The sequence below is a fragment of the Schistocerca piceifrons genome, unplaced genomic scaffold, assembly GCF_021461385.2.
Source record: "Schistocerca piceifrons isolate TAMUIC-IGC-003096 unplaced genomic scaffold, iqSchPice1.1 HiC_scaffold_538, whole genome shotgun sequence".
NCBI lineage: Eukaryota > Metazoa > Arthropoda > Insecta > Orthoptera > Acrididae > Schistocerca > Schistocerca piceifrons.
In genome coordinates, this window is record NW_025728775.1 from 570,197 (window position 1) to 584,885 (window position 14,689).

The 14,689-nt window shown below is 51.7% G+C and overlaps 26 non-coding genes across 26 annotated transcripts; 18 read left to right on the plus strand and 8 right to left on the minus strand.

Annotated features, from left to right (window-relative positions):
- Positions 1 to 569: 569 nt before the first annotated feature.
- Trnav-cac lies at positions 570 to 642 on the plus strand. Its single transcript has one exon. It is a non-coding gene; the product is annotated as a tRNA-Val (tRNA).
- A 158-nt stretch (positions 643 to 800) lies between these two features.
- Positions 801 to 873, plus strand: Trnav-aac. The gene has a single exon. It is a non-coding gene; the product is annotated as a tRNA-Val (tRNA).
- A 6,312-nt stretch (positions 874 to 7,185) lies between these two features.
- Trnav-cac lies at positions 7,186 to 7,258 on the plus strand. The gene has a single exon. It is a non-coding gene; the product is annotated as a tRNA-Val (tRNA).
- Positions 7,259 to 7,416: 158 nt separating this feature from the next.
- Trnav-aac lies at positions 7,417 to 7,489 on the plus strand. The gene has a single exon. It is a non-coding gene; the product is annotated as a tRNA-Val (tRNA).
- A 194-nt stretch (positions 7,490 to 7,683) lies between these two features.
- Positions 7,684 to 7,755, minus strand: Trnap-agg. Its single transcript has one exon. It is a non-coding gene; the product is annotated as a tRNA-Pro (tRNA).
- A 402-nt stretch (positions 7,756 to 8,157) lies between these two features.
- On the plus strand, positions 8,158 to 8,230 carry Trnav-cac. The gene has a single exon. It is a non-coding gene; the product is annotated as a tRNA-Val (tRNA).
- A 158-nt stretch (positions 8,231 to 8,388) lies between these two features.
- On the plus strand, positions 8,389 to 8,461 carry Trnav-aac. The gene has a single exon. It is a non-coding gene; the product is annotated as a tRNA-Val (tRNA).
- Positions 8,462 to 8,654: 193 nt separating this feature from the next.
- On the minus strand, positions 8,655 to 8,726 carry Trnap-agg. Its single transcript has one exon. It is a non-coding gene; the product is annotated as a tRNA-Pro (tRNA).
- A 402-nt stretch (positions 8,727 to 9,128) lies between these two features.
- Positions 9,129 to 9,201, plus strand: Trnav-cac. Its single transcript has one exon. It is a non-coding gene; the product is annotated as a tRNA-Val (tRNA).
- Positions 9,202 to 9,359: 158 nt separating this feature from the next.
- On the plus strand, positions 9,360 to 9,432 carry Trnav-aac. Its single transcript has one exon. It is a non-coding gene; the product is annotated as a tRNA-Val (tRNA).
- Positions 9,433 to 9,626: 194 nt separating this feature from the next.
- Positions 9,627 to 9,698, minus strand: Trnap-agg. Its single transcript has one exon. It is a non-coding gene; the product is annotated as a tRNA-Pro (tRNA).
- Positions 9,699 to 10,100: 402 nt separating this feature from the next.
- On the plus strand, positions 10,101 to 10,173 carry Trnav-cac. The gene has a single exon. It is a non-coding gene; the product is annotated as a tRNA-Val (tRNA).
- A 158-nt stretch (positions 10,174 to 10,331) lies between these two features.
- Positions 10,332 to 10,404, plus strand: Trnav-aac. The gene has a single exon. It is a non-coding gene; the product is annotated as a tRNA-Val (tRNA).
- Positions 10,405 to 10,598: 194 nt separating this feature from the next.
- Positions 10,599 to 10,670, minus strand: Trnap-agg. The gene has a single exon. It is a non-coding gene; the product is annotated as a tRNA-Pro (tRNA).
- Positions 10,671 to 11,072: 402 nt separating this feature from the next.
- Positions 11,073 to 11,145, plus strand: Trnav-cac. Its single transcript has one exon. It is a non-coding gene; the product is annotated as a tRNA-Val (tRNA).
- A 158-nt stretch (positions 11,146 to 11,303) lies between these two features.
- Trnav-aac lies at positions 11,304 to 11,376 on the plus strand. Its single transcript has one exon. It is a non-coding gene; the product is annotated as a tRNA-Val (tRNA).
- A 194-nt stretch (positions 11,377 to 11,570) lies between these two features.
- On the minus strand, positions 11,571 to 11,642 carry Trnap-agg. Its single transcript has one exon. It is a non-coding gene; the product is annotated as a tRNA-Pro (tRNA).
- A 402-nt stretch (positions 11,643 to 12,044) lies between these two features.
- Positions 12,045 to 12,117, plus strand: Trnav-cac. Its single transcript has one exon. It is a non-coding gene; the product is annotated as a tRNA-Val (tRNA).
- A 158-nt stretch (positions 12,118 to 12,275) lies between these two features.
- Trnav-aac lies at positions 12,276 to 12,348 on the plus strand. The gene has a single exon. It is a non-coding gene; the product is annotated as a tRNA-Val (tRNA).
- A 193-nt stretch (positions 12,349 to 12,541) lies between these two features.
- Positions 12,542 to 12,613, minus strand: Trnap-agg. Its single transcript has one exon. It is a non-coding gene; the product is annotated as a tRNA-Pro (tRNA).
- Positions 12,614 to 13,015: 402 nt separating this feature from the next.
- Positions 13,016 to 13,088, plus strand: Trnav-cac. The gene has a single exon. It is a non-coding gene; the product is annotated as a tRNA-Val (tRNA).
- Positions 13,089 to 13,246: 158 nt separating this feature from the next.
- Trnav-aac lies at positions 13,247 to 13,319 on the plus strand. The gene has a single exon. It is a non-coding gene; the product is annotated as a tRNA-Val (tRNA).
- A 193-nt stretch (positions 13,320 to 13,512) lies between these two features.
- Trnap-agg lies at positions 13,513 to 13,584 on the minus strand. Its single transcript has one exon. It is a non-coding gene; the product is annotated as a tRNA-Pro (tRNA).
- A 402-nt stretch (positions 13,585 to 13,986) lies between these two features.
- On the plus strand, positions 13,987 to 14,059 carry Trnav-cac. Its single transcript has one exon. It is a non-coding gene; the product is annotated as a tRNA-Val (tRNA).
- A 158-nt stretch (positions 14,060 to 14,217) lies between these two features.
- On the plus strand, positions 14,218 to 14,290 carry Trnav-aac. Its single transcript has one exon. It is a non-coding gene; the product is annotated as a tRNA-Val (tRNA).
- A 193-nt stretch (positions 14,291 to 14,483) lies between these two features.
- On the minus strand, positions 14,484 to 14,555 carry Trnap-agg. The gene has a single exon. It is a non-coding gene; the product is annotated as a tRNA-Pro (tRNA).
- Positions 14,556 to 14,689: the final 134 nt, after the last annotated feature.

A 14,689-nucleotide genomic window follows, 5' to 3' on the forward strand; every position in this document is an offset into this window, starting at 1 on the left:
GTAACACAAGGTACGAAACAACGACGGAGAAATACTCTCAGAAGTTGCAACACAACACGTAACAAAAACGATAGTCCACTATACGTAACGCTACGGCGGAGCGGAAGACTAGGCACGTCCACACTGCACGGCGTCTAAAGCGGAACTGACCCCTAGACCAACGAGCCCTGTGACACGGCGAATGCCAATTATTCAAGTCCCTCGATGCCGTCCAGGGTGCCCTGGAAGTCTCGTGTACGCTGGCGGGATGGGGGCGGTGCGAATTCCCGCGGTCGGCGGCCTTCCTGGGCTACTGGTACCTTCATGTAGAGCTGCCGCTGGGCTCGCACTGCCTGCTGCTGAGAAAGTGATTGCTTTTGCTGATATGACTTGCAATAACGACTGCGCGAAACGCCGCTATCTCGTTAGGGGTGCTACGGCAGACACCCTCTCGAGCACCCCGAAGACTTCTTGAGCCCTCGGCTGTGATGGGTTCCAGGCTGACAAAAGAACTGTCGTGTGTGCATTCGCGGACGAGAGAAAGTCTGAGGCAAGTTCGAGTGAACAAGGATGGACTCCTGGGGTCCGTCGTTTCCGTAGTGTAGCGGTTATCACGTCTGCTTCACACGCAGAAGGTCCCCGGTTCGATCCCGGGCGGGAACAGTATTTTCCTGCCTATGTCGTATTGTCCTCCAATGAGCCACGTCGTGTGTGGATCTGCTGCATGTCCCTTCGTTTTGCAAGTACCACATTTATTGAATTTTTTAGTTACCATGGCAACATCACTACAAGTTGTCTGTGAAGTAAGGTGCACACAAGCAGTTTCCGTGGTGTAGCGGTTATCACGTCTGCCTAACACGCAGAAGGTCCCCGGTTCGATCCCGGGCGGAAACACTTTTTCATCACTTTAAGCAAGACGTACTAACATGCATCTGCTACCATCTGTACCCGAAACCTTCGTAATCGCCTTCACGCGTCGGACCCGAGTGTCAATTGCTCACATCGAATAAGAAATTCATTTGATATTGACGGCGAGCTTTTTGCGCTGACTCAGCCACTGACGTGCGATCAGTTTGCACAAAACGCTAGGGCTCGTCCGGGATTTGAACCCGGGACCTCCTGCACCCTAAGCAGGAATCATACCCCTTTTTTTTTTTTTTTTTATTGTAACTGCGCGAATCGACGGTATCTCGTAAGGAAGGAAAGAGCAGCAGCTGCCGCCGAGAACAGGCGCCGTGCCTAACACGCAGAAGGTCCCCGGCTCGATTGCGGGCGGAAACCCGTTTTCGTCGCACTCAGCAAGACACTTGCTACGATCTCTACTGTGACCATTTAAATCAACTTCAAACGTTCCATCAGCAGGGTGCACATGGCTCAAATGAAACATGAAACGGTTTCAGAACTGGTTGTCGGATTTTAGCGCTGACTTGGAGGCCTGGAAATGCGCGAAACAGCCGCCGCCATGCGATTTTTTACCGCACCGTTGTACAAAGCGCAAGGGCTCGTCCGGGATTTGAACCCGGGACCTCCTGCACCCGAAGCAGGAATCATACCCCTTTTTTTTTTTTTTTTTTTTTTTTTTTTTTTTTTTTTTTTTTTTTTTTTTACAGTACTGAAATTAAAATCCTAAAACATGACTATATAATGTAGACTGCTGACTGAAATAAAGATTAAAACACGAAAACTTCAGTCCTGGTGTAGAGAAGAAACATATATAAAGGCGGCAAATCCAGAAACAGTGTAAAAGAAAATGGCTCACACAGGTGACCTTAGCCAACACCCTCTCTTTCAAATGTCAGGCTAAGCATATTGGCAAAATCATCTCGGAGGCCTGGCAATCGCAAGCGCTGCCAGTAAGCAGTAAGCATGTACTGCCGAAACGCTAGGTGTCCATCCTCTTCATGACAACTGTTGACAAAATGTACGAAATGGCCAATCAACCACATTACGGTATGGAGCTTCGTCCGCGGAAAAAAGGAAGAATCGGGCCGGACGATGATGTCAATAGTATAAGCGGCTTCAGCAGACCTAGTGACAAAAGCAAGTTGTTTCCTGAGCCAACGCCAATTAGCAAGGTGCCCACAGCAGGTGAATCGATGTTCAAGGGTATCCAGGAGACCACACCGAGTACAGGTGTCCGTGTCAGAAAGACCAATACGGTGCAGTCGTACATTGGTGGGAACCAAATTATTTATTACCCTATACCACGTGGACGCCACGGCCATAGAGTGGATCGGCAGACTAACGTTCTTCCAGACGTTCCTCCAGGACACAGATGGAGACGCCAGTTCTATTGGATTGGGACCGGCCAGCCCCTCCCAGCGGGCAATCAAGCCCTTGGTCGTTGGCACCGGTCGCCGCAAGAAGACGTCACCGAAGTAACTCACCGCAATGTAAAATTCCCGAATGTGTTTCAACTTAAAATTTAGGCGTCCGACATCGACAGGTGGAGCAAGGCTCTCCGGACGCACAACAGTAAAAAGCCTGGATGTAATTGAAGTCACTTCTTGCGTAACAATTACAGTCGTTCGGCGGACGTACAAAGCAGACGCCTTGCGAGTAATGTCAGAGAGGCCCAAGCCTCCGGAGAGACGCGGTTTCGTCATTACCTCGTAACGTAACTTGAATAGATGGCCCTTCCATATAAACCTGCTAGACAATTGGCGCAACCTTTTCGCCACCATCATGGGAAGTGGGAACAGCTGAGCAACATAATAAGCTTTACATAGGACGTAGGTGTCTAAAATTCTGACTTTTTGCAAAATGGTAGCAGAGCGCTGCTCATGGACCATCAGAGCCCCCTGTATCTTCTCGGTGACAGATTTCCAATTGAGAGCCGCCATTTTTAGAGGACACCGATCAATGATAATCCCCAAGGACGTATGGCGATCGACAAAAGTGGCCCAAGGGACGTCAGCATCGCGAAATCCTCGAATATCAAGGAACTTACATTTACCCTGATTGAGACGCGCTCCAGAGACACGACAGTATGCATCAACCGCCCCTTTCAACAACGGGATATCATCACGTTGACGGAGGAGAACAACGACATCATCCGCATATGCCTTAACAGAGAGCTTCCCACCAGAGAGGGACATACCCTGAAGCTTGAGAGCAATAGTCCGAAGCAGCGGTTCCAGGGACAATACGAATAAAGACATAGAGAGCGGACTACCCTGAGGCACTCCGCGGCGGATAGCAATGGGCGGCGTCAGCTGCCCATTGACTGACACCCGAGCTGTTATTCCCCTATACAAATTGCCAAGAACACCACGTGATGAAGCGTTAAAACCTATTGTACCTAAAACACGATCTAAAAACACATGACTGACGTGATCAAAAGCCTTATAAAAATCAAGGAAGGCAAAGGCACAATGTACGTTTGTAACCGCCGCAACCGAGACAACATCCCGATATTCGGCTACTGGTGTCAGAATAGATCTATCATGAAAACAACATTGATGTGCACCAATCACACCCCGAAGCAGAGAAGACAACCGGCTATTGAGCGCTCTAGCAGCTGTCTTATAGTCAAAATTCAGCAATGTGAGCGGACGAAGATTGGCAGCAGATAAACGACCAGAGGACTTCGGGATTAAAACAATTTTCCCTACTTTAAAATCGGCAGGCACATCCATCCCCCTGACAATCTCATTTAAAATCTGCGTAAAAATGCCACCCAAAAGAGGTAAAAAACGGAGATAAAATTCTTTAGGCAGGCCGTCTGGACCCGGCGATTTACTGGACGGAGAGCGAGCAATAAAATCGAAAACATCATCTACCTGGAACTCCCGGAGAAATTCGCCGTTCGCGTCAGGCGCGATCGTCGCAGTTAGATCCCCAAAGACGTCATCCGAAAGAGACTCACCAGAATCATCGGCAGAATATAGACTAGTGTAATACTGATGAAGAGCACGAACCATTTCCTCCTGTGCAATAAGCTGTCGCCCATCATCCACCGTAAGAGAAGAGATGAAGGAGCGACGACGACGAGTCTGATGCCGTAGCAGGTGGTACAAGGATGTCAGTTCACCTTCAACAAGAGAGTGAGGTTTCGACTTAACTCGCAGACCATCCATCTGTCGTCGTTTAAGGCTCAAGAGCTTGGCTTTAATACGACGAACATCATGGATCCGCAGTGGAGAGGTACCCGCCGCGTCATATAGTTCACGCAGGACAGAGTAGTAATATTCATACGTGTTCTTAAAATCACGCGTCCTAGCAGCACAGTAGAAAATCAAAGTCTGACGAATCTTGGGCTTGGCAAACGCAGTCCACCAAACCAGCAAGGAGGGGTATCGCGGGACAGAGCGAAGACATCGCTCCCACACGCCACTTATAACATCATCCATAGCACTGTCGGCAAGGTGGGAAACATTTAACATCCACTGGGAACGATAAAGTTTTGCAGGTTGGCGACTAAGATTTACAGTGGCAGTAAAAGCACAATGGTCAGAAAAACTAGTAGGAATAACATCGACAGAAAGAATTTTAGCACATAAAAAATCAGATAAATAGAATCTGTCGAGTCGACTGCATGAGGACGCGGTAAAAAACGTATATTTCACCAGGGTTGGATATTTGTGTTCCCAAACATCACGCAGATGCATCGTACGAACTAAGTCATGTAAATCACGGCAATAATTAAAATTGGGGGACTGGTCTGCAGGGCGTAAAACACAATTAAAATCGCCTCCGAGCAGGAGACTCCGAGGACTCTGGCGCAAAAGATAAATAAGCTCTTCTTTATAAAAGCGCGATCGAGCCACAGTGTGACCCGAACCAGAGGGGGCATACAAAACAACGAGGCGGAGATCAAAAAGACGACAACCAATCCCACGGCCAGAGTCAAGGAATTCAATGTCAGTAATAGGAATGCCCTCTCGAAAGAAAAGAGCAGTTCCTGTTGAATATTCCGGCGCGACATTAAAAACAGTTTGAAATCCAGGTAGAGAGAGATCAGAAAACAACACTTCCTGCAAAAACACTACGTCCGCACAGGCGTCGTAAATAAACTGCCGCAAAGAGGCAATGCGAACGTCGGACTCAATACGGTTAACATTTAAGGTAAGAAAGGTGTATGCTTGAACCATAGAGAGAAAAGCGAGAAAACAAATCACCTACACCGACGCACCAGCGTCACAGTCCATAGCAGGGGTGACAGAGGCATCCGAGGGAGGGGGACTGCTACCCCGTTCCGCGGATCCCTTACGTTTCGGTTTTTTACGAACAGCATTAACGTTCGGCTGAACGCGTAACTTGCGTCGGCTGACGGGCAAGGAAACTTCAGCCGCCGGTGACGTAGGAGGGTCAAGTTCTGTATCCGACACCACCCGCGCCGGTCCACATGCGGGATCCGGGGTCGCGGGGGAAACATCCGACAAAACGGAATGGTCAACACCTGCACTAGCTTCCGGCAAACATGGACTGCACGGAGGCGAAACGTGAGCAGGAAGGTCCGAGGCCGCAGAGTTGGAAGGAAGCGGAGCAGCTCCGCTGGCAGAGGTATGGGGCAGCGAAGCAGGAAGTTGTCGCGGCTCCACTTGTTGTGACATCGAAGTCGGTTCGGAAGACGGCGCCAACAGGCCCGACCGACGACCCGACTCGAGAGAAGCTGCGTCGGAGGCCGGAGGGGCGCCAGCAGCCGCCACCGGAACCGCTACCTCAGGAGGGCAGGGAGCAGCTACAGTACACAGTGGCTCGGAGGATGCCGGTCGCTCGGACTGGGGCATCTCAGGGAGATCCTCATCCGTACTATTTCCATCGTGTGGGCGACGCCTCTTATTATTCAAAAGTGGCACACCCACCTGAGGGACAGACGGAACAACATCAGATTTAGCACGCAAAGGAGGAAATTCTGTATCAGGGGTGCGCAAAACCTGTGGAGGGGCGCTACTACCACTGGACTGTGCTACACCAAGAGCAGAACCACCTGCAACGAGGTCAGCGACCGTTAACTTGCGACGCTGTTCGAGAGAATTTTTGAAAACAAAAACTCTCCGCGGACAGTCGGTACGCACGTGACCACTTTCATTGCACAAAAAGCAGGTGCCAACCTGACCACTATATGTTACATGGACACGATATCCACCGATCTGCAGGTGAGATGGAATATTCTGCTTAACGTGCATTTCGACTGAACGAATACCACTGTAACATTGCAGGCGATGTTGGCTTGACCAGCGTTCAAGGCGAATGCTCTTTACATCACCATACTTCTGTAGACCCTCCTTAAGATAGACATTATCCACCTCCGGTGGAAGGTTGTAAACACGAACATTGGTATACGTGATGGAAGCATTGGAAAGCAGCACGGTACTTACAGAATCATCCCGATGCCGAAAGAGAACTTGATGACCATATTTAGAAAGAATTTTATCAACCTGAAGTGGGTCCATAAACTTAACAAAGAAAACATACAGTTCGGTATCAAAATAAGCAGTGTGCACCTGATCCGAATGAACACCAAAGGAATCTACCAACCAATCATGAATCTCAAGAGAACTAGGTTGCACATGGCGGGTTGACTTGTCAAAAGCAAAACTAACTGTAGCCTGACGAGGAATAACCTGGGACGACATTTTCAAAATATGCGGTCGAAACCGCTACACAAAAAACACTGAAATAAGGACAGAAAGTAACACAAGGTACGAAACAACGACGGAGAAACACTCACAGAAGTTGCAACACAACACGTAAACAAAAACGATAGTCCACTATACGTAACGCTACGGCGGAGCGGAAGACTAGGCACGTCCACACTGCACGGCGTCTAAAGCGGAACTGCCCCTAGACCAACGAGCCCTGTGACACGGCGAATGCCAATTATTCCAGTCCCTCGATGTCGTCCAGGGTGCCCTGGAAGTCTCGTGTACGCTGGCGGGATGGGGGCGGTGCGAATTCCCGCGGTCGGCGGCCTTCCTGGGCTACTGGTACCTTCATGTAGAGCTGCCGCTGGGCTCGCACTGCCTGCTGCTGAGAAAGTGATTGCTTTTGCTGATATGACTTGCAATAACGACTGCGCGAAACGCCGCTATCTCGTTAGGGGTGCTACGGCAGACACCCTCTCGAGCACCCCGAAGACTTCTTGAGCCCTTGGCTGTGATGGGTTCCAGGCTGACAAAAGAACTGTCGTGTGTGCATTCGCGGACGAGAGAAAGTCTGAGGCAAGTTCGAGTGAACAAGGATGGACTCCTGGGGTCCGTCGTTTCCGTAGTGTAGCGGTTATCACGTCTGCTTCACACGCAGAAGGTCCCCGGTTCGATCCCGGGCGGGAACAGTATTTTCCTGCCTATGTCGTATTGTCCTCCAATGAGCCACGTCGTGTGTGGATCTGCTGCATGTCCCTTCGTTTTGCAAGTACCACATTTATTGAATTTTTTAGTTACGATGGCAACATCACTACAAGTTGTCTGTGAAGTAAGGTGCACACAAGCAGTTTCCGTGGTGTAGCGGTTATCACGTCTGCCTAACACGCAGAAGGTCCCCGGTTCGATCCCGGGCGGAAACACTTTTTCATCACTTTAAGCAAGACGTACTAACATGCATCTGCTACCATCTGTACCCGAAACCTTCGAAATCGCCTTCACGCGTCGGACCCGAGTGTCAATTGCTCACATCGAATAAGAAATTCATTTGATATTGACGGCGAGCTTTTTGCGCTGACTCAGCCACTGACGTGCGATCAGTTTGCACAAAACGCTAGGGCTCGTCCGGGATTTGAACCCGGGACCTCCTGCACCCTAAGCAGGAATCATACCCCTAGACCAACGAGCCCTGTGACACGGCGAATGCCAATTATTCCAGTCCCTCGATGTCGTCCAGGGTGCCCTGGAAGTCTCGTGTACGCTGGCGGGATGGGGGCGGTGCGAATTCCCGCGGTCGGCGGCCTTCCTGGGCTACTGGTACCTTCATGTAGAGCTGCCGCTGGGCTCGCACTGCCTGCTGCTGAGAAAGTGATTGCTTTTGCTGATATGACTTGCAATAACGACTGCGCGAAACGCCGCTATCTCGTTAGGGGTGCTACGGCAGACACCCTCTCGAGCACCCCGAAGACTTCTTGAGCCCTCGGCTGTGATGGGTTCCAGGCTGACAAAAGAACTGTCGTGTGTGCATTCGCGGACGAGAGAAAGTCTGAGGCAAGTTCGAGTGAACAAGGATGGACTCCTGGGGTCCGTCGTTTCCGTAGTGTAGCGGTTATCACGTCTGCTTCACACGCAGAAGGTCCCCGGTTCGATCCCGGGCGGGAACAGTATTTTCCTGCCTATGTCGTATTGTCCTCCAATGAGCCACGTCGTGTGTGGATCTGCTGCATGTCCCTTCGTTTTGCAAGTACCACATTTATTGAATTTTTTAGTTACGATGGCAACATCACTACAAGTTGTCTGTGAAGTAAGGTGCACACAAGCAGTTTCCGTGGTGTAGCGGTTATCACGTCTGCCTAACACGCAGAAGGTCCCCGGTTCGATCCCGGGCGGAAACACTTTTCATCACTTTAAGCAAGACGTACTAACATGCATCTGCTACCATCTGTACCCGAAACCTTCGTAATCGCCTTCACGCGTCGGACCCGAGTGTCAATTGCTCACATCGAATAAGAAATTCATTTGATATTGACGGCGAGCTTTTTGCGCTGACTCAGCCACTGACGTGCGATCAGTTTGCACAAAACGCTAGAGCTCGTCCGGGATTTGAACCCGGGACCTCCTGCACCCTAAGCAGGAATCATACCCCTAGACCAACGAGCCCTGTGACACGGCGAATGCCAATTATTCCAGTCCCTCGATGTCGTCCAGGGTGCCCTGGAAGTCTCGTGTACGCTGGCGGGATGGGGGCGGTGCGAATTCCCGCGGTCGGCGGCCTTCCTGGGCTACTGGTACCTTCATGTAGAGCTGCCGCTGGGCTCGCACTGCCTGCTGCTGAGAAAGTGATTGCTTTTGCTGATATGACTTGCAATAACGACTGCGCGAAACGCCGCTATCTCGTTAGGGGTGCTACGGCAGACACCCTCTCGAGCACCCCGAAGACTTCTTGAGCCCTCGGCTGTGATGGGTTCCAGGCTGACAAAAGAACTGTCGTGTGTGCATTCGCGGACGAGAGAAAGTCTGAGGCAAGTTCGAGTGAACAAGGATGGACTCCTGGGGTCCGTCGTTTCCGTAGTGTAGCGGTTATCACGTCTGCTTCACACGCAGAAGGTCCCCGGTTCGATCCCGGGCGGGAACAGTATTTTCCTGCCTATGTCGTATTGTCCTCCAATGAGCCACGTCGTGTGTGGATCTGCTGCATGTCCCTTCGTTTTGCAAGTACCACATTTATTGAATTTTTTAGTTACGATGGCAACATCACTACAAGTTGTCTGTGAAGTAAGGTGCACACAAGCAGTTTCCGTGGTGTAGCGGTTATCACGTCTGCCTAACACGCAGAAGGTCCCCGGTTCGATCCCGGGCGGAAACACTTTTTCATCACTTTAAGCAAGACGTACTAACATGCATCTGCTACCATCTGTACCCGAAACCTTCGTAATCGCCTTCACGCGTCGGACCCGAGTGTCAATTGCTCACATCGAATAAGAAATTCATTTGATATTGACGGCGAGCTTTTTGCGCTGACTCAGCCACTGACGTGCGATCAGTTTGCACAAAACGCTAGGGCTCGTCCGGGATTTGAACCCGGGACCTCCTGCACCCTAAGCAGGAATCATACCCCTAGACCAACGAGCCCTGTGACACGGCGAATGCCAATTATTCCAGTCCCTCGATGTCGTCCAGGGTGCCCTGGAAGTCTCGTGTACGCTGGCGGGATGGGGGCGGTGCGAATTCCCGCGGTCGGCGGCCTTCCTGGGCTACTGGTACCTTCATGTAGAGCTGCCGCTGGGCTCGCACTGCCTGCTGCTGAGAAAGTGATTGCTTTTGCTGATATGACTTGCAATAACGACTGCGCGAAACGCCGCTATCTCGTTAGGGGTGCTACGGCAGACACCCTCTCGAGCACCCCGAAGACTTCTTGAGCCCTCGGCTGTGATGGGTTCCAGGCTGACAAAAGAACTGTCGTGTGTGCATTCGCGGACGAGAGAAAGTCTGAGGCAAGTTCGAGTGAACAAGGATGGACTCCTGGGGTCCGTCGTTTCCGTAGTGTAGCGGTTATCACGTCTGCTTCACACGCAGAAGGTCCCCGGTTCGATCCCGGGCGGGAACAGTATTTTCCTGCCTATGTCGTATTGTCCTCCAATGAGCCACGTCGTGTGTGGATCTGCTGCATGTCCCTTCGTTTTGCAAGTACCACATTTATTGAATTTTTTAGTTACGATGGCAACATCACTACAAGTTGTCTGTGAAGTAAGGTGCACACAAGCAGTTTCCGTGGTGTAGCGGTTATCACGTCTGCCTAACACGCAGAAGGTCCCCGGTTCGATCCCGGGCGGAAACACTTTTTCATCACTTTAAGCAAGACGTACTAACATGCATCTGCTACCATCTGTACCCGAAACCTTCGAAATCGCCTTCACGCGTCGGACCCGAGTGTCAATTGCTCACATCGAATAAGAAATTCATTTGATATTGACGGCGAGCTTTTTGCGCTGACTCAGCCACTGACGTGCGATCAGTTTGCACAAAACGCTAGGGCTCGTCCGGGATTTGAACCCGGGACCTCCTGCACCCTAAGCAGGAATCATACCCCTAGACCAACGAGCCCTGTGACACGGCGAATGCCAATTATTCCAGTCCCTCGATGTCGTCCAGGGTGCCCTGGAAGTCTCGTGTACGCTGGCGGGATGGGGGCGGTGCGAATTCCCGCGGTCGGCGGCCTTCCTGGGCTACTGGTACCTTCATGTAGAGCTGCCGCTGGGCTCGCACTGCCTGCTGCTGAGAAAGTGATTGCTTTTGCTGATATGACTTGCAATAACGACTGCGCGAAACGCCGCTATCTCGTTAGGGGTGCTACGGCAGACACCCTCTCGAGCACCCCGAAGACTTCTTGAGCCCTCTGCTGTGATGGGTTCCAGGCTGACAAAAGAACTGTCGTGTGTGCATTCGCGGACGAGAGAAAGTCTGAGGCAAGTTCGAGTGAACAAGGATGGACTCCTGGGGTCCGTCGTTTCCGTAGTGTAGCGGTTATCACGTCTGCTTCACACGCAGAAGGTCCCCGGTTCGATCCCGGGCGGGAACAGTATTTTCCTGCCTATGTCGTATTGTCCTCCAATGAGCCACGTCGTGTGTGGATCTGCTGCATGTCCCTTCGTTTTGCAAGTACCACATTTATTGAATTTTTTAGTTACGATGGCAACATCACTACAAGTTGTCTGTGAAGTAAGGTGCACACAAGCAGTTTCCGTGGTGTAGCGGTTATCACGTCTGCCTAACACGCAGAAGGTCCCCGGTTCGATCCCGGGCGGAAACACTTTTTCATCACTTTAAGCAAGACGTACTAACATGCATCTGCTACCATCTGTACCCGAAACCTTCGAAATCGCCTTCACGCGTCGGACCCGAGTGTCAATTGCTCACATCGAATAAGAAATTCATTTGATATTGACGGCGAGCTTTTTGCGCTGACTCAGCCACTGACGTGCGATCAGTTTGCACAAAACGCTAGGGCTCGTCCGGGATTTGAACCCGGGACCTCCTGCACCCTAAGCAGGAATCATACCCCTAGACCAACGAGCCCTGTGACACGGCGAATGCCAATTATTCCAGTCCCTCGATGTCGTCCAGGGTGCCCTGGAAGTCTCGTGTACGCTGGCGGGATGGGGGCGGTGCGAATTCCCGCGGTCGGCGGCCTTCCTGGGCTACTGGTACCTTCATGTAGAGCTGCCGCTGGGCTCGCACTGCCTGCTGCTGAGAAAGTGATTGCTTTTGCTGATATGACTTGCAATAACGACTGCGCGAAACGCCGCTATCTCGTTAGGGGTGCTACGGCAGACACCCTCTCGAGCACCCCGAAGACTTCTTGAGCCCTCTGCTGTGATGGGTTCCAGGCTGACAAAAGAACTGTCGTGTGTGCATTCGCGGACGAGAGAAAGTCTGAGGCAAGTTCGAGTGAACAAGGATGGACTCCTGGGGTCCGTCGTTTCCGTAGTGTAGCGGTTATCACGTCTGCTTCACACGCAGAAGGTCCCCGGTTCGATCCCGGGCGGGAACAGTATTTTCCTGCCTATGTCGTATTGTCCTCCAATGAGCCACGTCGTGTGTGGATCTGCTGCATGTCCCTTCGTTTTGCAAGTACCACATTTATTGAATTTTTTAGTTACGATGGCAACATCACTACAAGTTGTCTGTGAAGTAAGGTGCACACAAGCAGTTTCCGTGGTGTAGCGGTTATCACGTCTGCCTAACACGCAGAAGGTCCCCGGTTCGATCCCGGGCGGAAACACTTTTCATCACTTTAAGCAAGACGTACTAACATGCATCTGCTACCATCTGTACCCGAAACCTTCGTAATCGCCTTCACGCGTCGGACCCGAGTGTCAATTGCTCACATCGAATAAGAAATTCATTTGATATTGACGGCGAGCTTTTTGCGCTGACTCAGCCACTGACGTGCGATCAGTTTGCACAAAACGCTAGAGCTCGTCCGGGATTTGAACCCGGGACCTCCTGCACCCTAAGCAGGAATCATACCCCTAGACCAACGAGCCCTGTGACACGGCGAATGCCAATTATTCCAGTCCCTCGATGTCGTCCAGGGTGCCCTGGAAGTCTCGTGTACGCTGGCGGGATGGGGGCGGTGCGAATTCCCGCGGTCGGCGGCCTTCCTGGGCTACTGGTACCTTCATGTAGAGCTGCCGCTGGGCTCGCACTGCCTGCTGCTGAGAAAGTGATTGCTTTTGCTGATATGACTTGCAATAACGACTGCGCGAAACGCCGCTATCTCGTTAGGGGTGCTACGGCAGACACCCTCTCGAGCACCCCGAAGACTTCTTGAGCCCTCTGCTGTGATGGGTTCCAGGCTGACAAAAGAACTGTCGTGTGTGCATTCGCGGACGAGAGAAAGTCTGAGGCAAGTTCGAGTGAACAAGGATGGACTCCTGGGGTCCGTCGTTTCCGTAGTGTAGCGGTTATCACGTCTGCTTCACACGCAGAAGGTCCCCGGTTCGATCCCGGGCGGGAACAGTATTTTCCTGCCTATGTCGTATTGTCCTCCAATGAGCCACGTCGTGTGTGGATCTGCTGCATGTCCCTTCGTTTTGCAAGTACCACATTTATTGAATTTTTTAGTTACGATGGCAACATCACTACAAGTTGTCTGTGAAGTAAGGTGCACACAAGCAGTTTCCGTGGTGTAGCGGTTATCACGTCTGCCTAACACGCAGAAGGTCCCCGGTTCGATCCCGGGCGGAAACACTTTTCATCACTTTAAGCAAGACGTACTAACATGCATCTGCTACCATCTGTACCCGAAACCTTCGTAATCGCCTTCACGCGTCGGACCCGAGTGTCAATTGCTCACATCGAATAAGAAATTCATTTGATATTGACGGCGAGCTTTTTGCGCTGACTCAGCCACTGACGTGCGATCAGTTTGCACAAAACGCTAGAGCTCGTCCGGGATTTGAACCCGGGACCTCCTGCACCCTAAGCAGGAATCATACCCCTAGACCAACGAGCCCTGTGACACGGCGAATGCCAATTATTCCAGTCCCTCGATGTCGTCCAGGGTGCCCTGGAAGTCTCGTGTACGCTGGCGGGATGGGGGCGGTGCGAATTCCCGCGGTCGGCGGCCTTCCTGGGCTACTGGTACCTTCATGTAGAGCTGCCGCTGGGCTCGCACTGCCTGCTGCTGAGAAAGTGATTGCTTTTGCTGATATGACTTGCAATAACGACTGCGCGAAACGCCGCTATCTCGTTAGGGGTGCTACGGCAGACACCCTCTCGAGCACCCCGAAGACTTCTTGAGCCCTCGGCTGTGATGGGTTCCAGGCTGACAAAAGAACTGTCGTGTGTGCATTCGCGGACGAGAGAAAGTCTGAGGCAAGTTCGAGTGAACAAGGATGGACTCCTGGGGTCCGTCGTTTCCGTAGTGTAGCGGTTATCACGTCTGCTTCACACGCAGAAGGTCCCCGGTTCGATCCCGGGCGGGAACAGTATTTTCCTGCCTATGTCGTATTGTCCTCCAATGAGCCACGTCGTGTGTGGATCTGCTGCATGTCCCTTCGTTTTGCAAGTACCACATTTATTGAATTTTTTAGTTACGATGGCAACATCACTACAAGTTGTCTGTGAAGTAAGGTGCACACAAGCAGTTTCCGTGGTGTAGCGGTTATCACGTCTGCCTAACACGCAGAAGGTCCCCGGTTCGATCCCGGGCGGAAACACTTTTCATCACTTTAAGCAAGACGTACTAACATGCATCTGCTACCATCTGTACCCGAAACCTTCGTAATCGCCTTCACGCGTCGGACCCGAGTGTCAATTGCTCACATCGAATAAGAAATTCATTTGATATTGACGGCGAGCTTTTTGCGCTGACTCAGCCACTGACGTGCGATCAGTTTGCACAAAACGCTAGAGCTCGTCCGGGATTTGAACCCGGGACCTCCTGCACCCTAAGCAGGAATCATACCCCTAGACCAACGAGCCCTGTGACACGGCGAATGCCAATTATTCCAGTCCCTCGATGTCGTCCAGGGTGCCCTGGAAGTCTCGTGTACGCTGGCGGGATGGGGGCGGTGCGAATTCCCGCGGTCGGCGGCCTTCCTGGGCTACTGGTACCT